Genomic DNA, 24,153 nt, shown 5'->3' on the forward strand with positions numbered 1-24,153 from the left:
TCAGCGTGGCCGTAAAAGAAAAAGAAAAAAAGAAGGTTCCCCATCATTTAAATGGAAAGTGACAGTCTGATTCAGATGCTGTGGGTAGCTGAAGCTCACCGAGCATTAACTGTATTAGCCACATCAGAATTTCCATCAGTAACACTTTATGGAGCTAATTTGTGGGTTTATTAACCCCCAAATCACTCCTAATGAGGATCCATTTTCCTGTGGGAATGCCTGCACAGAGGACTAGGGGCACCTTTGTGATTGCTCCCCAGCCAAAGCAGCTCAGTATTAGGGAAGGAACCGGCCTCTGGAACCAGAGAGACACAGGTTTGAATCCCTGCTCTTCCACTTTCCAGCTGTGTGACCCTGAGCAAGTGGTTGAAGCTCTCTGAGCCTCAGTTACTCATTTACAAAACGAAATACTAGTCATAACCCTCTTGCTGGGCTGTGGTCAGAATTAAGTGAGGCCCTGCAGAGTGTTCAGTAGATTTGAGGAACCATTATTATTATTATTTTCTGTAGTGCTTTTAGGAAGGGCTACAAATTCAAATGCCTTCAGGGTAACGTAAATGAGTGAAGCAGGCTGAGGGAAAGATCCGAAGAGAGAAAAATGACTCCCAGGGCACAGTTGCTGCTCAGCATCAGCCTTCATTGTCAAATGATACCCAGGTCCTGCATTATTAGAGCCAAGGATTTTTCAGAAGAAGCCAGAATTTAGTGTTAAATATTCCCATTTTTAATTGTTGGTAACAGATTTTAAATTTTTAAATAATTTGGGGGGCAGACCAAACACATCTGAAAGCTGCCCCTTTGCAATCTCTGGGTTCTCCTTTCTGCAAGTACTGATTTGAGACTAAGTCCTAAATATAAGTAGTTCCAGGCTGCCAAGCACAAACTGTGTTGGGAGGTGACTCTGTCTGTGGCAGGTTGGAAGTAATGAAATGCCCCACTCCTTACAGGGTAACATAGCTCATTCCTCAGGTCCTGTGTCTGGGCTTGTGTGATGTCCAGAATCAAACTGAAGTAGTGAGGTATGGGCAGGGACTGGACAAATGCAGTGTGTCATATGCTGTGGCAGAGGGTCCCCAGGAGGTGACCAGCAAAATGGTGGCATCTACATCTAGGGGTTCCAAATCACTCACATGTGCTGTGCCTGCCTCTGCTGTGACTTGGCTCTTCTGCCCTTTTCAGACCTGAACAGAGTGAGAACACTTTGGGGAAATTACAGCAGTCAGGGAATGTTTGCTTTCTGAAAAGAGGATAGCTAAACATTCATTTTCAGAGGCAAGTTGTTTTCCTAAAATCAATTTCCTTGAACCTGATTATATCTAAAATGTCTGTTGCCTTCAGAAAGCCTCTATTCCATTTTACCCATAAACATTTTCTCTCCTGCTAGGTTTAACATCTCAGCGTGTGGGGTACTCATTGCTAATGAATACGAAGACATTTTTCTCACGCTAAGAGTTACTAAGCAGTCTCGAGTTTGACCTTCTTTTCCTTAATTAATTAATTCCTTCCTTCATTCGCTCAATACATATTGAGTGTCTACCACACACCAGGCATTGTGGAAGGGGCCTTGGATAGTCAGAAAGTTCTGAGATAAAATACAGGCTTTGCTGCTTGCTAAGGGAGCCTCAGTTTCCTCATATGTAAAATGGGGATGGTAATAGTGCTAACTCATATGATAGTCAAAGGATTATACCAGGCAGTGTATACTTACGGCCAGCATTCAATAAATATTAGCCACCAAATGATCATTCATCTCAATTATCGCCACAACCTTTGGGGCTGCTGCTGTTACCCTCAGTTTTCTAACAGAGGAGGAAACCGAGTTTTAATGTGATGAATTAACTTGTCCAAGGTCACACAGTCAGCAAATGTTGGAGCTGGGATCTGTCAGTCACCAAAGCCCATTGTCTTTCTACCAAACCAGCCTTCCAGGGGCAAACCATTCCTGACCTCCTTGCTTTACTGTCTGAAAGAATTAAGAGCAGTTCTAAATTTAAGCTCTGTAAAGACTACAGAGGAGGACTTCTCTGGTGACGCAGTGGTTAAGAATCCGCCTGCCAGTGCAGGGGACACGGGTTCCAGCCCTGGTCCGGGAAGATCCCACATGCTGCGGAGCAACTAAGCCCATGCGCCATAACTACGGAGCCTGCTCTCTAGAGCCCGTGAGCCACAACTACTGAAGCCCGTGCGCAGCAACGAAGACCCAATGCAGCCAAAAATAAATTAATACATAATAAATTAATTAAAATAAATATATAAATTTATTAAAAATTAAAAAAAAAAAAAGACTACAGGGGATTTAGAGGCTGAGGATAAAATACTTCCAGCCAGCTCTCTCCTGCTGGAAGTGTGTGAAAGGGCAACGCTCAGGGTGCTGAGAACACAAATGCTGGTTGGAGGGAAGTACTGTCATTCAATAGATATTTATTGGATCCTTCTCTAAGCTGGGCACTGTCTTCATCACTGGGAGCACAGCAGTGAACAGAGTCACTTTCCTCACAGAGTTTACAGTCTGTCACAATCCTGCAGATGTGAAGATGTGCAAATGTAAATGTGAGGTTTTAGAAACCCTAATCAAAATGAAGAAAAAGATGTGGCTGGAAATGCTATTGGGACCCATGTCTGATGGCCACTGAGGCATTTTGGTCACTAATGAAATCATTTTTTGCTTATTGACAGGCAACTTGATTTTGCATTTGGTTTGTATCCATTCTTAGGGATACGGAAGATAAATCAAGGTGTCCAGGTCATATCAACAAGCCCGATCATAGGAGAAGAGCCTGCTTTCATCTGGAGGCAGTAATAATGCATTTCCTGCAGGGAGATTCTTTTGGCTATTCTGCTTCTCTGTTTACTCTCTGTTTAGACCAAGTGCCTGATAATTGGGCTCGTGCAGAGAAGGAGCTAGAGTCTGTGGCTTGTTTGCTTGGAACACTTTAGAAAGTCAAAGTAGTTAATGATAATCATAACTACCACTTTGTGAAGACTATTTGCCAGACATTATGGTAAATGCTGTGCATGCATTATCTAATTTAATCCTCACAAACAACCCAATACAATTGAAAGTGCAGTTATCTCTATTTTACACATGAGGAAATTAAGGCACAGAGAGGTCAAATCCTTGTTGAAGGTCTCACAGGTGGAAAATGGCAGAGGGGAGGCTGAACCAGGTTTGACTGTCTCTAGACCAGTGGTTCTCATCCAGGGGCAATTTTGACCCCCAGGGGACATTTTGGAAAGTCTGGAGACATCTTTGCTTGTCAGGAGTGGGAGGAGATTGCTACTGGCATCTGGCAGGTAGAGGCCAGGAATATTCTAAACATCCTACAATATACAGGACAGCCTCCTACAATGAAGAGTTATCAGGTCCCAAATGCCAATGGAGCTGCAGCTGAGAAAGCCTATTATAGAGCCCTAGTACGTGTCATTGCCCTGTCCCCATCACCAAACATCTCTTGTGTAACTTCTTGCTGAAGCATTTTGCTTTTATAAAATATTCCCAATCTTTGGTGAGGTGTTATGTTTATATCCTTGCTTGCTCTGTCTTCATCTAAGAACCTGTGATGGAACAATTTAGATCAAGCCATCTCCAAGAAAAACTTTTTTTTTTTTTTTTTTTTTCCTGCGGTACGCGGGCCTCTCACTGTTGTGGCCTCTCCCGTTGCGGAGCACAGACTCCGGACACGCAGGCTCAGCAGCCATGGCTCACAGGCCCAGCTGCTCTGCGGCATGTGGGATCTTCCCAGACCGGGGCACGAACCCGTGTCCCCTGCATCGGCAGGCGGACTCTCAACCACTGCGCCACCAGGGAAGCCCAGCAATGCTTTCTTGAATTTGAAAAAATCCAACAGCAAAGGCAACAAAAGTAAAAATAACAAGTGGGACTACATCAAACTAAACGTTTCTGCAAAGCAAAGGAAACCATTAACAAAATGAAAAGGAAACCTATGGAATAGGAGAGAATATTTGCAAACCACATATCTGATAAGGGGTTAATATCCAAAATACATATGGAACTCATACAACTCGAAAGCAAAACAATAACTAACCCAGTTAAAAAATGGACAGAGGACCTGAATAGGCATTTCCAAAGAAGGCATACAGATGGCCAACAAGTACATGAAAAGGTGCTCATCATCACTAGTATTAGGGAAATGCAAATCAAAACCAAATGAGATCTCACCTCACTCCTGTTAGAAAGGCCGTCATCAAAAAGACAAGGACTAACAAGTATTGGTGAGGATGTGGAGAAAAGGGAACCTTTGTGCACTGTTGATGGGAATGTAAACTGGTACAATCAGTATGGAAAACACTATGGAGCTTCCTTAAGAAATTAAAAGTAGAACTACTATAGAACTACTATATGATTCAGCAATCCCACTTCTGGGTACATATCCAAATTAAGTAAAATCATTATCTCTAAGAGACATCTGTACTTCCATGTTCATAGCAGCATTATTCACAATAGCCAAGGTATGGGAATAACCTGTGTCTGTTGACAGATTAATGGGTAAAGAAAATGTGGTATATCTATACGTGAAATATTATTCAGCCTTAAAAAGAAGAAAATACTGTCATTTGCAACAGCATGGATGAATCTGGAGGGCATGGTACTAAGTGAAATAAGGCACAAAGAAAGATAAATACTGCATGTTATTATTTATATGTGGAATCTAAAAAGTTGAATTCATAAAAACAAAGAGTAGAAAGGTGATTGCTAGGAGGTGGGAGAAATAGGGAGAGGTTGGTAAAAAAGGTACAAACTTTCAACTATCTGATAAGTAAGGTCTGAGGATCTAATTTATTTATAACATAGTGACTATAGTTGATAACACTATATTATAATTGTAATTTGCTAAAAGAGTAGAGCTTAAGTGTTCTCACCAAAAAAAAAAAAAGGGGGTTGTGGGGAGAAAGAAAGAAAAAAAAGACAAATATGTTAGGTGATGGATGTGTTAATTAACTTGATGGGGAGAGACCTTTTATAATGTGTACACATGCCAAATCATCACCTTGTACACTTTACATAAGTTACAATTTTATTTGCCAATTATACCTCAAAGAAGCTGGAAAAAAAGAGATTGAATCATGACCCGTGTTACAAAACTAAGGCTACGGTGAACTGTTTGCAGTTGTCTCTCATTTTACAAGTTTCAGTACATTTTGACATCTATTATTGCATTTCATGTTGAAAACAACCTTGAGGCATTAGCACCCTTTTATAGATGAGAAAACAGGTTCAGAAACATTGGGAAACTTGTACAAGTTCACAGAACCTTGCTCTGTTGGAGAGAGCCGCCGTTTTGGTGCTATTTCTGTCCTAATCGCTAGTCCCTAGAGTGAATACGAGCCAGGCGGGGCCCATCAGCCTGCCTTCAGTGGCTGCTGAGGATGTGAAGACTCTGTGGGTACTTTCCTCACCTTTGCTGTGTCTGCATTTTCAAATCCTTCCTTCTTTATCAATCAGGGCTCAGACTTAATGTGCTGTCCAATACTATAGGAGTCATCTACCACACGAAGCTGTTTAAATTTAAATTAATTAAGATGAAATAAAATCAGAAATTCAATTTCTTTTTTTTTTTTTTTTTTTTTTTTTTTGTGGTATGTGGGCCTCTCACTGTTGTGGCCTCTCCCGTTGCGGAGCACAGGCTCCGGACGCACAGGCTCCGGACGCACAGGCCCAGCGGCCATGGCTCACGGGCCCAGCCGCTCCGCGGCATGTGGGATCTTCCCAGACCGGGGCACGAACCCGTTTCCCCTGCATCGGCAGGCGGACTCTCAACCACTGCGCCACCAGGGAAGCCCAGAAATTCAATTTCTTGATCACACTCACCACATTTCCAGTGCTAAAAGCCACACATTGCTATTGGCTACCATATTGGACAGGGTAGAACATTTCCCTCTATTGACTGACACAGGATCAGAATGATTGAATTAAAGAAACAAAACCTGCGAGATACATAGTATTTCAGAAAGGTGTTATTCAGTTTGCGATGAACTTTAAAAAAAAAAATCTACCTGTTTTTTATGAACCCACTCTCAGTCTGGTATCAGGCAGGGGATATTTCCCTTGTGCTACTCTTTATGACAGTCTTGCAAGGTGGGTATTATTATCCCCATTTTATGGTTGAAGAAACTGAGGTTTAGTTACTGGACCAACATATGCATCTTCTAACTAGCAGAGCAAGGATTCAAATTCAAATCTGCTTCCCAAACCCATACATCTACTCTCTTCTACACCATGAATCCTCAATAAAAATAAGGGCTTTGATTCTACCTGCAAAGTCAATGAATAAGATACACTTGGAATAAGATACACTGCAGGATCATCACTTACAAGGATTATTATCATCAAGATTTGGAGCTTTTGGAAGGATCTGAGTGGCTAAACAATAGTGGAATCTCACAAGATATACTTTAGGCTAAAGATCACTGAGCCCTTTCCTTGGGCTAATCGTCTCCTATTTTCTTTCCTATCACACAGTTACCCCTGGTACAGCTTGAGTTACAAAATGCCACTCAACTTCGGCAGCAGCATTGTTTCTTTAGGACTCTACAAGCCACCAGGGCGCCTTTCTCTCATCACTTGGAACAGGTTTGCTGTGGAATAGCAGTGATGACACTTAAAGGTACTCTTAATGGCACCAGAGCCAGGCTTGTTTCCATGTCTGTGGCCTGGTGTTAGTTGAACCATGTGTTCTAATGACACATCTTCCTGGCCCAGATGGCTTTCTCACCTTCAGATGATTAGAATCAAAAATCCATATCCCAAGTCTGTCCATTTACAGGAAAGAGGACCGTCTCCACACAGGCATCTAATTGTTAGAAGTAGACATCTGAGAGAAGCAGGACATTTTTCCAAGAGAGTTGCCGCAAGGAATATGTGAGGAAAATGTCTTTTGAGCCCGGAAATGATGTAGGCAAGGTCACTACAAAGTCATTTAAAACTGCATCTCGCAACAGTTCAATGGCCAAGTACCTACCCCTCACTGTTGATTTATTGCTTACTCTTTTAACTTTTTTAAAAAGATCGACAGATTGATTGCACTGCGTATTGTTGGAGACGCGCTTACTTTTTCTCAGGCCTGATTCATAAAACATCACTGACCTGTTTTCAGCATCATTCCCCTCTGTGCCAGGGAACTTCTCTGAGATTTGTAGCCTATGTGTTTAGCCCTGAGTGAAAACAGTATGCCACATTCACAGCAGATGACCCAGAAGGGGGCATGGCAACCACGTCCCCAGGGTGAACCATCCCACCTCCAGCTACAAGACTAAGGGAAGCTGAGAGAGTTTCAAGCGGGATCCAGGAATTTGGACTGCTGACCATGACCTTTTGAGGTCTCAGCATTCCAGAGAATGTGACAGGTGTCCCCTTGTCTCTGGTCTCTCTGCACCATAGACCCTCTCCAGCCCACTCACATTGTTGATCACCCAGAGTGGATTAACCATCTGGATGGTTAACCCACTGGTGGGTTGATCATCCCTGGGCACAGTCTTGGAGAAGGCACAATCTCTGAGCCTTTCATATATTTGGGGTGTGAGTCATCTGGAGGTGAGAGTGACAAGCAAAACCCTCAGGTCCCTCCAAAGCCTCCCTCAAATAGTATTTCTACTCTTGTTGATGCTTGTTGGCAAACTTGGAGGCAACTGTGGTTCTGGTTGCTAATATCTCAGTGAGTTCATTTCGTTTCTGTGTTTATTCCTTTGTTAGTGTTCTTATTTCATTTTGTTTTACACTGACAAAATGGCCCCTCTTCAGGTAATTTACATAACAGGTCAGGTGTGTGCTATGCTTAGAAGGAGAGGATTAGAAAAGAAAGATTATTATTAAGAGTTGTATGCCTTTCTCAGATCCTTATTAAGCTGTGTTGCATTGTACACACATGCAGATCTTGTACAAACTGCTGTTGATCAGAGAACCCTCTCTTCACTTCTCTTTTCATGTTGTGGTGCTCACAAGCCATCAGGGCCATGGAGCTTTGAGAACCAAGAGCTGTTCCCACTCCACTTAGCTGTGCATAAAACTGCGCTCCCTGTCCAGACTAGGGGATGTTTAGTATGGCCAGTGACATTTTTCCAAGTCTGTTTATGACCAGCTGGTGAGAGTTCCTCTGAGACAATTTGAGATAAAACTTCAGGAGTAATTATGCTTTATGAGGACATAATGTCCTTCAGGCTTAATTTCACAATATGTTAAATCAACGCTCATATTCAATACTTCTCTGTCTGTGTTCAAGTTAAAGGGCACAATATGAAACTTTCCCATAATTAGCCAAGAAGTTGGTGCTACACAAATGGTAAAAACAGACTTCACGCCCTTTGCCTAAAGGCAAAATCAACACAAGACAGGAGGTGTTTGGGGTCACCAACTTCCATCCACAAGTGCCCTGGAAAGCCTAGACACCAGGAAAGGAAATAGAGAGGGCTGTGTATTCTGATCAACCGTTGGGGAAAATAATGCCCCACTCTCTTTACTTCTATGGTGCAACAGTGCTATTTCATGTCTTTCTGCTTTCATTCCCATGCTGTTTGCTGGGTCAAAATTGGTGTCTTCCCTAGCATGGTGTTGGCATACAAGATATCTGAGATCCGAGGGCCTGACTCACTGGGCGCCCACATGCACCAGGCTGAGGAAAAACCAAACCAAACACCTTGCTCTTTTAGAAAATGGCATCTACTGAAAGATTTGGTGATGTGAGGGACCCTGGATATGAGAAGAGGGAAGTGATTATGTTTTCCTCTTGCTTCCATGTCTTTTGTTTTAGCCATAGGCCAGGCCATTCTTTATTTTTGGTTAGAAAGTATTCTGATTTCCTTGGCTGAAGGGTGGCTCTTATTTGCACAGAATTTTCTATTCTCATTATCTGTTGGCTTTCAGGATCGTTGCTCTGTTTGCCAAGGGTCTTAAATAGTCTTAGCGCCACACTAATTCGTCTTCTATTGTGTGATGAGTATGTGTGTGCATGTGTGTGTTTTATAGGATCTTTTTCAGACATCAGTATTCTCCTCTACCCTTATAACTATGGACTATACTACATATTATCTCTGTCTACTTAATGCATTACATCAGAAACAGAATTCTTTATGTGCCACGGTGTGTGGTGGAGTGTGTGTGTGTGTGTGTGAACATTCATTCACATTGCATTACACCCATAATGTATGAAGGTGAGAGGAAAATGGAGTGGTCCAGTATATTGCCCAGTGTCTTTCAGTTTTTCATAAAGGAAGACCAAAAGCAGCAGCAGTAGCAGCAGCAGCAATATAGCTGGAGTGTTGAGATTTTTTCACAGGAGGTAATTCCTTTTTTTCTTTCAATCAGCTCACTTGAAGAGATTACTTAATTAGCATTTATTTGTAAAATTCCTTGTCCAGAAGTAACATTTTAGAGCCTGCAGTTTTGAAGAAAGACAATTTAATGGGTGATAATCTTGTATGGAATTTTCAAATTGATTTCTTGGTAGTAAATTGCTCCTCAATTGTAGTGCCTTCTCAACTCTCATTAGACACCAAGGCTTCTTTCTGAATGCATTCATAACCATTAAAATGTTGTCTCCAGTTTCCTGTCATTTGAAACAGGTCATAACTCCAGGCACAAACATTTAAAAGACAGCTATACCTTTACTATTTCATTAGTGTGCTAGGAGAATTAGAATGTGCTATTGAAGTTTATAGAGCTTTGAGGTTCCTGATGGAAACAATTTGGGTTTTCTCATCCCAAGGGTAGAGATCATCTTTCTCTTTGTACACGGAGTTGCTTCATTTAAATTCCACTCCACCTGAGTCTTATTTACCAGCTTGATACATGGCTAGGGCAATATAAAGCCTCACTGGAACCTGGTTATAAGTCCTCTGCCCTTCTCTTTTCCCAAAAATACCCTGGAATAGAGCAAGCTCATTGCCAAGAAAACTCTCTGACAGTACAGTTTGGTCCTATTTTCAACTGGTTTCTTTGACTCTTTAGAAGATGGCTCCGAAATGTATTACCTAAAAGGAGCTCTAGAAAATTTGAAATAAACCAAAAGCAAACAAGCATACCAAAATTCCCTATGATATTTGTGGCAGTTTTTATGCTTTTGGCTTTCTGAGAGTGGTTAGTTTATGAGCAGAGCTATTTCAAACTTTGCTGTTGAATTCAGTGGGGATGGTATGGTCTTATCATGGTCTCTGCTTGGACATTTTCTAGCCAAAATAGGTCTAAAAATGATATCACTGCTCTAAGCCTCTCATTTTAACAATGAGGGTTTTGATACTTAGGTACCACAAGGTCGATCCCATTTAAGGACTTTTTGTGTACCGAGCAAGAGGCTCTGAGAACATTCTGTCTTTTAATCCTCAGTTTTGGCTGCCAAAGTAGGTAGGATCATGTCCGTTTCTACGGAAGAGGAAATAGTTTCAGAAAACTCCAATGTCTTGGCCCATATCACACAACAGGTTGGTTGACACCCTGGATTTACTGAGGATGCCCTTTCAAATGAAGCTTTTGAGTGAAAAACCAAAATGCATGCCCTCATTTCTCAGAAGCTCTGTGGTAGGGTTGTCTTCTGGATTTTACACACTGAGGGCAGCCCTTTGAAATGAGCCTTGGCTCCAGCCAAGCTCCTTATTCTGTCTCACCTGCTTTCCTCCAGCCTCCATGATTTGTTGATTTTCAACCTGATGTTTCCCTTGTGCTGTGTTCTAAAGCTCAAGTAGCCTTACCCCACCCTTTCTGACTCTTTTATAACCCATATCAATGGCTTTCTCTTCCTCACCTGTCTTGAATTAATCTCACTGATCCCTTCATTCTGAAAGAAAATGATATCAAGTGCCTGTTCTTGAGTCAGGGACTGCTCTTGGGGTACATCAGTGAACCAAACTGACAGGGTCCTGCTTTGTGGAGCTTTACACTCCCGGGTGGAGGGATTATTGGAAAGCACTACATTTAGATTCAAAAGACCAAGGCTAAATCAGAATGTGAAAACTAACAGATGTGTCAAATGGTTATTTTTGATTTGGCCTATACAGTGTCTGAAAAATTAAATGGATTGGGAACATTTTAAAACCAAGAGATTCTACATAGAAAACCATCTGGATTTCTGGCGTCTCAGTGGTGACCTGGGCCCACATCCCCGTAAGGCACCCATCCACAATCCCTATGATATGAACAGTTCTGTACCCTTTGGATGGGGTGGGGCCTTTCACCACCCCTGCCTCCACCACACCCTCTTGTGCCCAGTCAGCTAGACTCATTTGCATGATCTGCTGATCCCTGTAGACATCTTAGATTTTACAATCCTTGGAGCAAAGGATCTAAAAGTCCCTTTGTATCCTGGCACCACTGTGGCCTCTCCTGGACTAGAGCCAGCAGCCAAACAAAGAGAATCTCTGTGGACCCAGAGGAGACCAAACCATCACAGGGCAAACTCAGAGCACATTCAGACCCTGGACAGCAACCAGCTCTGCACCCCAGAGCCATTTATTATCCATTCCAGGCCTTGATGTTGAGGCCCCACTACTTGAACTTTTCAAGAGACTTAGTGGAAGTTAAAAAACCAACAAAACCAGAAAATTAGAAATTATCCCAGGTAAGAGCCAAATGAATCAGAAGTGAATAAGGAGAGAACTGTTGAGCAAAAGCAAATAAAGGCTGCATAATATTTGGGGGAACTAATGCTGACGATTATATTGTTAAAGTTGGCTTTGGTACTTTGAAAACCTTGACTCAAAATCAGCAGCAAAAGCAACACGAACAACAGCTAATATTAATTGCAAGCCTGTTGTGTGTTGTCTCTTTCCCTTAATTTAACCCACTGCTCCCATTTTACAGATGGGAAACTGAGACTCAAGGAGATTAAATCACTTGTCCAAGGTCATCTAACAAATGTATTCAACCACTCAAATGTTTTAATAATTTTGGTTCTTTTCTTAATTTACCTGACCATATAGAGAAATGGTTTGGGGGATTGACAGAGGTCACACACACACATGCACACAATTAGTGCCAAGCTTCTACAGACAAAGATGGAACCTCCATTGTCAGGGGTTGAGCAGGTTCTTTCCCCACTGACGTTCATTATCTAGATCTATTTTCAACATTTAATGAAAATTTTCATTCTGATCAATTCAGCTATATTAAACCATCAAGGGACAGTGATCAAGATGTTTTACTGAAGAGTCCACACAAGGAACTAGATGATATACCAAAAGCAAGCTGGTAAATATAAGAAATGCCAAGTGTGAGTTCGGTGATTTGAGATTTGATCCTCGTAGTAAATCTGATTAAAGTATATAATTTCGTTTAAAAAAGAATCTATCAGGGCAAAGCCTACCTCTCAAAAATTTTTTTGCTGAATTCTGTAAGATTGTAAGAAACATGTCACACTAGACCAGAAATATTTTTTAAAAGTCCTTGATTCTCCCTTATTTTCTCCTGTTTATACTCAGGTATAACATGGGGAACTCTTAAGGCAGAACAGAGGGTCATCCAGGCAGTTAATGAGAATTCAAACTGGATTTGAGGTCTTCCTGACTTCCATGTTATACTCTGCCAGGCTGAAGCATAAGCTGCTGAAATTCTGAGGAGAGAGTTCTCTAAGAGGATAAGAGTCCCAAAGAACCCATTGTAAACAAGCTGTCTGAGGCCCAGATGTGGAGTGGAATAATTGTAAGTGTGTTTGTCGAAGCGGAACCTGTTATTTATGATCCATGTCTGCACACATGGGGATCTAAGGGACTAGCTTCTTGGCAGAGATCCTTTGGTTAGTGTCACTTTGGTCACACTGTGTTCCTGGCCCTCCCAGTTATCCCTGTTCTGGAGCTGAGGAAATCTTCCTAGTGCCCCTGTGAGTGGTGAGAGCAGTGTAATGCTGAGGTTAAGAGCATGATAGTTGAACCGTGGCTCTGCCACTAGCTAGACGTCGGGCAACCTTTCTGTGCCTCAGTTCTTTCATCTATAAAATGAGGACAATGCTAGTACCTCTCTCGTAGGATTGTTAGAGGATCAAACAAATTAATATATTTAAAAGGCTCAGAATAGTACTTTGCGCATCATGGGTTAAATTAGGTTAGTGGTTGCTAAATAACATTCTAATGTGTGACATATTGCTTTTAATATAACAACTAGGCTGTTGAACCCTTTTATGTGCCCGAATCAGTTCAAGAATTTAGCCTATATTAGATCATTTAATCTGCAGAATATACAAGGAATATTTACAGAATATACAGGATAATACCATCTTATCTCTATTTTCAGTTGAGAAAACTGAGGTGTAGAAATGTTAAAAATATGCCCAAGTCACAGAGTAGTAAGTAATGGAACCCAAACTTGAAAGAAAGCAGGCGTCAGTCTGTGGAATCCATGCTCTTAACCACTGTCCTAAAAAGATATGCAAACCACCTTTGTTCTTACTCTTCCAAATCCAAGATTGAATTTATTCATTGCAGAAATGCCAGATTTCTGAGAGCCTGGGCAGAAGATCAGCACACGTATTGCTCCCTTATTACCCATGGTTTAGAGCAAGCAGGGTTGATACAGTCAAGTCATCAAATCATCAGCACTTCCTTGGACAAAAGACTCAGCCTTTCTAGTGAAGGAAAATCCACAGTAACCAGTCTGGCTAGGGATTCCAGGTACTTCTTAATACCTTGTTTTCAGTTGCTCTCACCAGTGTTGGCTCCCCAACTAGATTATAAACTCTTGGTAGACTAGGCCATGTTTCTACAACTGCTGATCTCCCATGACAGTCATGAGTGCTGGACACTCTAAAATTCAGTAAATACCAGTGAATGGATTGGTTCTACTTGTTTTGCACCCTGATATCAACAACCTTGTTGCATACAGATTTTTCCAGTAGTCAAGGTAGGAATTCTAGAGTTCCCTTTGGTACAAAGTTGGAGCTCTAGTGCTCTCTAATTCCTGTGAATATTCCTGGAACAAATTACTTGTTGATAATGAAACCATCACATCTCTTTTATGTCTGCAAAGAAAGCTCTTTAATGAAGTGAGAGGCTCTGCTGATAATCTTTGATTTCCCATCAAGATAATTATAGGAGAAAGTAAAAATTGAGCATCGTTTGCTGATCATTTAATTGATTGTTTGCTGGTTTTTAGTGGTTGTGAAAGATTAGAAAGTACCAAAGAAACCAGATATGCTTAAATAAGAGTAGAAAAGAGAACGTGCTAACAGGCCACAGGAAAAGTCATTGAAGACGACGGAAGCCATGATGCCACACTCAGAAGGGGCCTTATCCTGGTCGACAGCGTAGGAAATGAGGACCTTATAGTGGCGATAAGACTTGTAATTTTAAGGAAAGTTGTGCTAAAGCTGGTCTTTCTTTTCCAATGGTACTTTCATTCTGGAAACTGCAATGAGACATTAAATAAACAATGGCACTGTATTCCAGGGCAGAGGGCTTGCAGACCATCAAAACTAGGATTGGCAGGAACTCTGCACTAGTGTGTGCCCTCTCGTAATGAATTCTGCCTTTCAGCAAGGAAAGGTGTTTAGCTGGCATCTGAGTATTAGCATAAGCTTTTGATATTCTATCCTTCATTTTGGGGGGAAAAAGTCAAACTTTAGATAGTAGAATTTGAAAGTTTAAAAATATCTCATTCAATTTGCTTAGGAGGGCATTTGTCACTGTCTATTAAAATTTTTTTAAATGTAAGCTCTTTGCCTAGGGAGACCATACATTCTGGTTTGCCATGGGTAGTGTCAATTTCTGCCGGCTTTACTGGTATAATTATTAATATCTTTTTTAAATGTTCATATTTGGTTGATAAGTAGTACTCTATCTATACCCCACTGATTCCTCTGTTCAGTGTCTAATCTAGAAAATTACTCACATATATGCACATGGTTATTGCAGTTCTGTTGGCAATATCACAACATAGAAAACCACATAAATGCCCAGGAGGAAAATGGCATTCATCCTAGGGAGCACCATCCTGCAATTAAAAGAATGTGCTATATACCCTGAGAAAACCATAATTCAAAAAGAGGCATGTGCCACAATGTTCACTGCAGCTCTATTTATAATAGCCAGGACATGGAAGCAACCTAAGTGTACATTGACAGATGAATGGATAAAGAAGATGTGGCACATATATACAATGCAATATTACTCAGCCATAAAAAGAAACAAAATTGAGTTATTTGTAGTAAGGTGGATGGACCTAGAGTCTGTCAGACAGAGTGAAGCGAGTCAGAAAGAGAAAAACAAATACCGTATGCTAACGCACATGTATGGAATCTAAAAAAACAAATGGTTCTGATGAACCTAGGGGCAGGACAGGAATAAAGACGCAGACGTAGAGAATGGACCTGAGGACACGGGAAGGGGAAGGGGAAGGGGATGCTGAGACGAAGTGAGAGGGTGGCATGGACATATATACACTACCAAACGTAAAATAGAGAGCTAGTGGGAAGCAGCCGCATAGCACAGGGAGATCAGCTCGGTGCTTTGTGACCACCTAGAGGGGTGGGATAGGGAGGGTAGGAGGGAGACGCAAGAGAGAGGAAATATGGGGATATATGTATACGTATAGCTGATTCACTTTGTTATACAGCAGAAACTAACACACCATTGTAAGGCAATTATACTCCAATAAAGATGTTTTTTTAAAAAGTAAATAAATAAAATAAAATAAATGAAAAAAAAAACCAGAATGTGTTAGATCTGTATGTACTGAAATGGATAGGTCTCCTAGATATGTCTCTAGGGGGGAAAAAAGACAATTTTCAGAATATTGTCCAATATTATAATGCTTAGGTGACTTTAAAAAATGCAAACTAATTTAAAATATATTGTAGGAGCCACATATATAAGTACGTAAAGACAGAAAATGAAAGGACATTCATCTAACTATTAACAGGGGTTAAGCTGGATAGAAGGGGTAGGTTGGCACTCGATATGGTTGTTAAGGATGACATTGACTGTCACATTTCAGCTTTTTCACAAGGGCACTCTAATTTCACATCACTTGTGGAATTGATCATTGATTTTAAATATAATTTTAAATTTAAAACAATGTCCCAGAGGTGATGTCACTCAACTCATTGTTTGAGATTGAGGTAACTGAGGCCCAGAGAAAACACATACATCTTCCAGGTCACACTATAAATATGGTGCAGAGCTGAGGCCCACATGAGTCTCCTGACACCCTGTTTCTTATTCTCTGACTGGACTGTGCTCTCCTCCAAGGTTTATGAAGATGTATTAAGTTGACTCAACTCCATGGAAATGAATGGCTGGACACAAACTTAACCATGCTCATCAAATTTTACTTCCTCTTAACTCCAGACCAAAAAGTAATAGCCAGGGATGCTGAGCCCATCAGTGCGGCCCAGACTGGCAGCTACCTGACTTATTCTCTGGAGCCTGCTGTCTGGCTTTGTTTTGACCCTAATTCTCCAGCATGTGTTAATTTGTTATGGACATTAAAATGGTCATTAATGGTTTGAAGAAGTGGCAAGTGTGTGGCAAATAGGATTTTTCTGACGTGTTCTTATTAGAGTAACCATGGGCTCACCCGCCTTGGTTTGTGTCACCATCTTTCCTCAGGTAAACAGTGTGCTCAATGGCCTTTCTTCCCCAGTGATTCTTTGAGCCCCAGTGAATCCTGCTGATGTGTAGGCAACTGAAAGCAGCTAACACTTCCTGGAATGTTTTCATGTTAACAGAGATCAGGACCTGAAGTTAAATTTGATGGTGCTTTAAAGGTAGAAGCTTAAACATTAACCAGCAGATTAGTATTAGTGGGAAGGATTAGTGGAAAGGATTTTACGGAACTTTTTTTTTTGCCTTCCTAATATTCCTGAAATTACACCAAGCAACTACACTTTCTGTTAATCATTAATACACAGCCTAGTAACAATTGTCATTAATGTTCTTGAATTTAGAACCCAGCACTTTATGTGAATTATGTCATCTAATCTACAAAACAACTTTATGAGATAGAGACTGTTTTTATCTCAATTGACTAGAACACTGAGAAAAAGATTGTTTTCTCAAAATTTAGCAACTTGGAGGAGGTCACAGTGTAGGAGACAGAGCTGGGTTCAAATCCCATAATCTGATTCAAAGCCTCGGTTCTTCACCACCCTACCATATTGCTGCACCACAATAATGATCATGTAGTTATTATGAATGTACAAAATATAATGTAATACAGTAAAATGTGATATTGTGTAAGATATAATTCTATGCAATTAGCTGTGTGGGGACTCATACTCTGATTTCAGAAATGCCAAGGCGGGGGTAACGCACTCTCTGAGAGTTGTTAGTAGAATTCCAGAAACTAGGTGGGTTTGGGCAAAGTTGGAAAGGTGCTTCCCCCTCCTCTGCCCCTACTTTCTTGGTTCAGCCCTTTGCTAGCTGGTACTCATACTTGGGAGATAAATCTAACCTAAGATCTCACCGTCCATACCACTCAGGAAGCTCATACATCACTTACTGAGTAACTGACAGTAACTGAATTTGGTAAGAGGGCATGGCTGTAACTCAGCTGAAGAATTCCACTGAAATCATACAAGGTGATAGCCCAGCCCCAATGGCAGGTGATGGACAGTGTAACCCTTGAGAGCACATCAGCTCTGTCCTTGTTCCTGTTTCTGCAGATTTAATTTATGGCTGGGACTTGGCCCTTCCTTTGGACTTACAGGAAGCCTAAGAGCTGAATGGCTTAGCTCACCGTGATCTATGTGGAAGGCTCTTCTCAGCTTTCTGACCTCCACCCAAGGACACCTGGAGCTCCTCCAAGCCCAGTAGCAGCAAGTTGTTTTCCTAGAGATTGGCAGCTCTTGTGAAAATATGTAGTTCAACAGTTTGCTAAAGGAACCGAGACTCATTTTGTTAGGTCTTCACTCAGACCATAGAAACACTTTCTCAGTTATCTTTGCAAGTATCTTATTTATCCCTCTTAGTTATTTATTTTCCAATTCCTTCTACGAATGTTTAAAAAAAGAGTCCCAGTGCCAGTGTCTTACTGCCATGAAGGAAAAGCATGTCAGGAAATGGTCAACAGGAGTGAATGCAGTGTAAGCCAAAAAAGTGTCTGGAATGGGGAGCGCACTCAGGAGATCATCTTTGTGATTGGAAGTAAACCCCTATTGCTCCTGATATGAGGTTTGGGGTTATAACATTCAAGATCATCACTTCCTAACAAGCAACACTGTGTCATCTCAGTAAGCACCCTACTCTAACCAGCTGAGCTAACCAGGCCCTAACACCACATAATCTTTATTTTTCTGCTTTCTTAACGTCGTTTCAAGAGGATATCCAGAAAAATCAATGAGCCTGGATTTTTGAGTAGTTGAGGACTGTTACAATATTTTTTAAAAGATGAGCATTGTGTACAAGCCAAACTTTTCCAAACCCATTTCATGGAAACCCAGGCCCACAGATCAACAGTTCTGTGGTCACATTCACAAGGGGAACTCTACCTCTTTTCTCCCTCGCTTAGGAACTTGACATATACATTAAAAGCTCTAAGAATTCCAGTATCCAGTAAAGATGGCTATTTAACTTTGTTTAACCCAGTGTCTTCCAAACTCATTTAATCAGAGCCCTTACATAGCCCCTGTGGAGGGGGAGTGCTCAGGAGAAGCTGCTTTCGGAGATGGGATTACATCTCTGCACCCACAAAGTACATTGAGATGATTGCCATTACTGACGATTAGAGCCCACTATTCAGAACAGGTTGTGAACAGCGTTAATGACAAACAACCTTTTCCCAAGGTCTTAACTGAACTTTTAAGTTCCTCAATTGGATAGTGCACAACCACAATATTTTGCCTCTTTGCTGCAAGGAACTTAATAATACTATGATGGCCCCTTGTGAATGAAAAGATGATCTTCCCCCCTACACACACAAAAAAAGCCCCAGAGGACTTGGAGGAATTTTTCTGTGTCTAATCAGAATGCCATGAACATCCTGGGACTAGGCAACTATTATTTGAGAGCTTTGCCATAACCCAAATGACCTTTCTATTCAGTTCACTCATTTCTTTAGCTTTAACGTCATTTTGTTTTTGAAAAAAAATCTTAACACAAATTGCAGTAACATCACTCTTCAGTATTTGCATAGCTGGGGTGAAGCTTTTGGAGGTAGCTTTCCAGAGAGAATTCCAATAAAGCGTCTGCATTGCCTAAGGTATTAGTTGCTTCCAAAGAGTGAATTCTATCATTTTATGGATTAAGGGGTAGAGCTTCAGAGAAGATGAGGCCGAATTTATGCAGGTAGAAGCATAATAATATTCACCTGGAATACCAAGAAATAATGTTAACAAGTAAAAATAATGTCAGTAATGTCCACAAACTGAGTCTGTTAGCTGGATGATCTGGAACTAGTTCACCTGGTCAGCTTAGAGCTTTCTTAATGTCTGCAATGTTACATCTGGAACCAGGCCTGATATGTTTAATTATCTCAACAAGGTTGATATTGGCCATTACTTTTATAATAATATCAGGAATGAGAATATCAACCCTTACCAATTAAGGATTTTACACTTTATAGTATCACCTACGTTTTCTTCGTAGGATGGCAGAGTTATCTCAATTCACAGATTTACATACTCAGAGAGGTTAAGTGATTTGTGTGTGGTCACACAGCTGATACGTAGCAAAGCTGGAACCAGAACCTAACCCACTGTGCCTTCCTTAAATTGTACTGTCTCATTCCACAGAGCTCCTCAAGCAGAGTTGTTTGATTGGATATAAACTCTTTTGAGTATCTTGACACATTCCTGGGTTCTTTTCAAAGGAAATCATTTGGAAGGGAGCTTGAAATTTGTATGCTGAGATTGGGTAACCCCTTTATTTAACAAATACCTATATAATGCTTATTGTCACAGCAGGTTTCTAAGCACTTTGGAACCACCAAGTTGTGGATATCTCTTACCAGTCTTACAGTGCAGATATAATTTTACTCAGTTTTACAGACATGGAAACTATGATCAGAGAGGCCAAATCACTTGCCTTGAGGACACAGAGCCACCACCTATCAGAACTAGGATTTTCACACAGGCTCTCTGACTCCAGAGTCTGTGCTCTTCATCACTACACCTTCTCCTGTCACCTTCTCTGTTTATGCAAGCGTAGGATTGTGTAGAAAAATCAGGTTGAGAGTGATTCAGATAGAGGTTTTGTTCTAAACATGATGTGTCTAGGTAAGCTTAAATAGATGTTTTTTACTTTGTTATTCATACTTTCATATCTTTGCTAAGTTTCCTGTAGTATTTGTGTGTCCCTTTCATAATAATAAAGAGCATATACAGAAAACACAATTATTCTAGCATAAGGCTGCAGCCTTTATCTTAGGTGCTGAAAGATATATTGGCGAACACCCATGAGCACACACATGCATGCACATACATTCATACAAGGGGAATTTTGAGCCAGGAAACTTGTCTTTAAGCCCCTATATTCCTTTTTGCACATTCCTTTGGTGACCTTGGGCATATCTCTGTACTTCTTTGAGCTGCTGTTTTCTCATCTGATAAATGAAGGATAATACTACTTCGTAGAAGATTAGGAGCACTAAGTGAGACATTGGATGTGCACACACTTTGTAAGTTTCAAAGTGCTATAAAAATGTAAATGACTCTAGGTAAAGATACTTATGAAATGTTTTCAAAAGTTTCCATTCTCTATTATTTGCATAGATGTTACGCAACGTGTGTTTTGGAGTTTGCCAGAAAGAGTTTTATCCTGTAGCCCTTAGCCGGTCAGGATGTAAGCTAGGGTGGAAGTTTTGTGGGATAAGCAATCTGCTGCTCCCTTGGAGAATTCTCTGAATTTGCAAATAGAAACACTGCAGTTGGCAAAATGGAGCTGCAGTAATAACATTTATCATTCAGGTGGGGCCTCTGTGTTTGCAGAGGGCTTGGTAATAGGTAATTAGCTGACCTCCCCTTGCCTCCTCCTGCCATTCTTCCCTTTCTCCCATCTCGCTGTGCTGCCTTGAATTCAGAGGCAGAGCCCCCTGCACCCTCTTCCTGTGTTGCTCCCTAGTGGCTCCTTAGTAAAGCCCCAGAGGGCCGCAGCCGTCTAATGAGTTGGTACCAGGGGTGAGAGTTAAGCCAGCCACACAAATGAGCTCTGGCCCTGCAGCCCTGGGCCAGTAGTATATGAGGATATGAGGTCAGGCCTGTAAGACATCAGGCTTCAGGCAGGGAATAGGTTTAAAATAAATAGGAATTCTCTGCCCCTGTCTTCTTTGCCTCTCACCTCTTCTCCCCCAAAGCCTGGCCTCTGCCTTGTTGGTTCTTGGTGCCCAGTGACCCTTTTTTGCCTCCACCAACCATCTTGTTGGCAAGTCCAGATTTCCCCGTGTGCCCTCTCAACTAGGGCGGACTTTTCTCATTCATTTGTTCCCAAGAAGAATTAGGACCTGAAAATCTTGCTGATCTTTCGACTGCCACCTGCATCACAGTTTAGACTCTCGTTGCACACCCGCTTCATCTCTTTGGCTCCAATCACACTGAAGTTCATTTGAAGGGACTGAGACTTCTTATTAGCAACTCCATCCTGCTTAAAAAATGGAGTGCCTCCTCGCTGCCATTACAACAGATCTGAGATAACGTCTCTGAAAGGAGGGCTGAAAACTGAATAATTAACAAAACCATCTTTTCTGAACTCTTTTTTTCTTTTCATCAGTTTGGTGGCTTCTGATATTCTCTTTGGCCTGGCACATGGGTAGGTAGACATATCATCGAAGGCCAAGCTGAATTCCTTAAGTTTGGACTTTGCTAGTAACTGCTTCCTCGAGGAGCCCCTAGAACTGAAAATGAAGAGGCTGCATGCGGGCATACTTGCTCCTTCCCAGTCCTCCTGGGGAGCCTTCAGTCCTATCAGGCAGTTCTCAGATCTGTCTCAGACTGTTTTTCCCAAGTAACTTAACCACCTATAACATTAGACTCCCTCTTTTTTATTAAAAAAATTTTTTTTTCCTCTGTGATGCTTTTTTTCTTTACTACCCTCCCCTGCCTCTCATCCATCTGTTCTTTATATGGAAGGCCAAAAAGCTTAACATATGGTAAAGAGGGGGAAAATGAACTTCACAGTAGGGAGTTGAGGACCTGGTACAGCTGGGCAGTCTCAGCTGAGCCTTAGTTTCCTTTTCTATAAAGTGGAGCAAGTCCAGATCCGCCTCGTGGGAGGGGCAATGGGAATGCTGCAGTGGTGGGTCATGGTAAGAACACTGTCCGGGGTGGAATCCCAGCCCTGCTGTTGACTGGCTGTGTGACCCGTGGGGACCTCTGTACTTCAGCTTTTTCATCTGTGGAGCAGGATAATAATAGCACCTGTTTAATAGGGTTGTGTTGGAAGGATTAAAACAGATCATTCATGTAAATTGCTTCACAGAGTTCCAAACGAATAAGGTCCTCCATAAGTATTATTGATGGCTGTTATTCTTCCTGGATTTAGCAAGTTCTGGTTCACTGAGGAAGAGGTGTCCCCTGACAGCAGGCCTGGTTTAGGTCTTACATTTTCCCAGAGACAAACTGTGAGGTTCCTAAAGGAGCTTTGTAAGCATAACTATGTGCCCACACCATGGCCTACATGCCTTGGCGGGGTGTTCTCTGCTCTGGTCTCTGGGCCCATTGCTTAGAGCTGACCTTGGCAAAGGGAATCTCTCTCTCACAGTCACGTGGGATGCTCTGGAAAAAGATGGATCTGGAAGGCCAGTGAGGCCAAGGAGATCTAGGATCAAGAGTCCGCACAGCTGTGGACTCAGGCCCTGACTTGGAACCACAGGGAGGCCATGCATCTCATGGTCTCACACCTGCCACATGTAGATCTTGTCCTAGCACCCGGCTCCATTCTTGATATTAAAGGGACATTGCCACTTTACATAGAAGGGCGCTTTTCTTACTTAGGATGAGTGTCTGCAAACTGAACGATTTATCTTCTACTTTTTTTGAACTGCCATGTAAGCCTTGGCATTACCGTTAACAAACTCATTTCTTTTCCTAATCGCATGAGTCTGACAATGGGAATGGTCTACATTAATCTTCTGTGAGTTCTGATGGCCATGTCCAAAGAGGGCATGGTGAAAACGATGACTGAGGAAGATGAATCTGGCTGCTGCATGAGGCTGAAAGTTGGGAGCAGTGACTTGGCTCTAAGGCTGGCCAAGGCAGGATGGACTAGGATTTAGAGCAAATAATGCTTGGTGCATCATGTTATATCATATTTTCACCCATCAAACAGTGATGAAGGGCTTCCCTGGTGGCGGAGTGGTTGAGAGTGCGCCTACCGATGCAGGGGACACGGGTTCGTGCCCCGGTCCGGGAAGATCCCACATGCCGCGGAGCGACTGGGCCCGTGAGCCATGGCCGCTGAGCCCGCGCGTCCGGAGCCTGTGCTCCGCAACGGGAGAGGCCACAACAGTGAGAGGCCCGCGTACCAAAAAAAAAAAAAAAAAACAGTGATCAAGAGCTAGAGGGGATCGTGAAGATCATTTGAAGATAAACAAACCAAGGGCTCCAAGGCTTGTAGCTCTGTAAACAGAGGTGAGGTTAGGCTGGGTGCATCTATTCAACAACTGGCTACTTAGTGAGCTTTTATTGTGTCTCAGACACTATGCTGGAAACACAGGGGTGAAAACAAGGAGAAACACACAGGGGTGAAAACAAGGAGAAACACACAGGCAACTGTCCCTAGCTCTAAGTTAAAAAAAAAAACCAACAACAACCAGTAAACAGGAAAACAACTGTAAATCGTGATACAAAACAACCAACCAAGAAACAGAGATAGGGAAGCAGTAAAGGTTAGGGCCGAGGTGAAGCAGATACTTCAGGCAGGGTGATGAAGCATAACCTCTCTGACATGTATGCTCAGAATTAAAAGATTAAAAGGAGCTTCCACGTGAAAAGTGGGAAGAAGAGCAAAGAGCATAAGAACATTTGAGGTGGAGGAATTTGCAAAGGCTTGAGTTGAGAAGATCCTGGGCCTTTCTAAGGCTTGAAATAAGGCCACTGTGTCTGGAAAGTCAAGAGGGGGCAGATCGGGTTCAGATGACTTTGGAGAGGTAAGGAGAGGCCAGATCATCTAGAGCCTTGGAAGTCATAGTAAGGGGGCTCAATTGTGATGCAAGGCAGTAGTTCTCAAACTCAAGCATGAATCAGAATCATGTGGAGGGTACCTTAAACAGATTGCTGGACCCCATCC

The 24,153-nt window shown here is 41.9% G+C and overlaps 1 protein-coding gene across 1 annotated transcript in view; it reads left to right on the top strand.

Moving 5' to 3' along the window:
* Positions 1 to 24,153, top strand: part of DOCK2 (dedicator of cytokinesis 2) — a gene marked incomplete at both ends in the record, with an annotated part of 408,698 nt that overhangs the window by 234,718 nt on the left and 149,827 nt on the right. The window lies entirely within an intron of this gene.

This window comes from Hyperoodon ampullatus (genome assembly GCF_949752795.1).
Source record: "Hyperoodon ampullatus genome assembly, chromosome: 4".
Classification (NCBI taxonomy): domain Eukaryota; kingdom Metazoa; phylum Chordata; class Mammalia; order Artiodactyla; family Ziphiidae; genus Hyperoodon; species Hyperoodon ampullatus.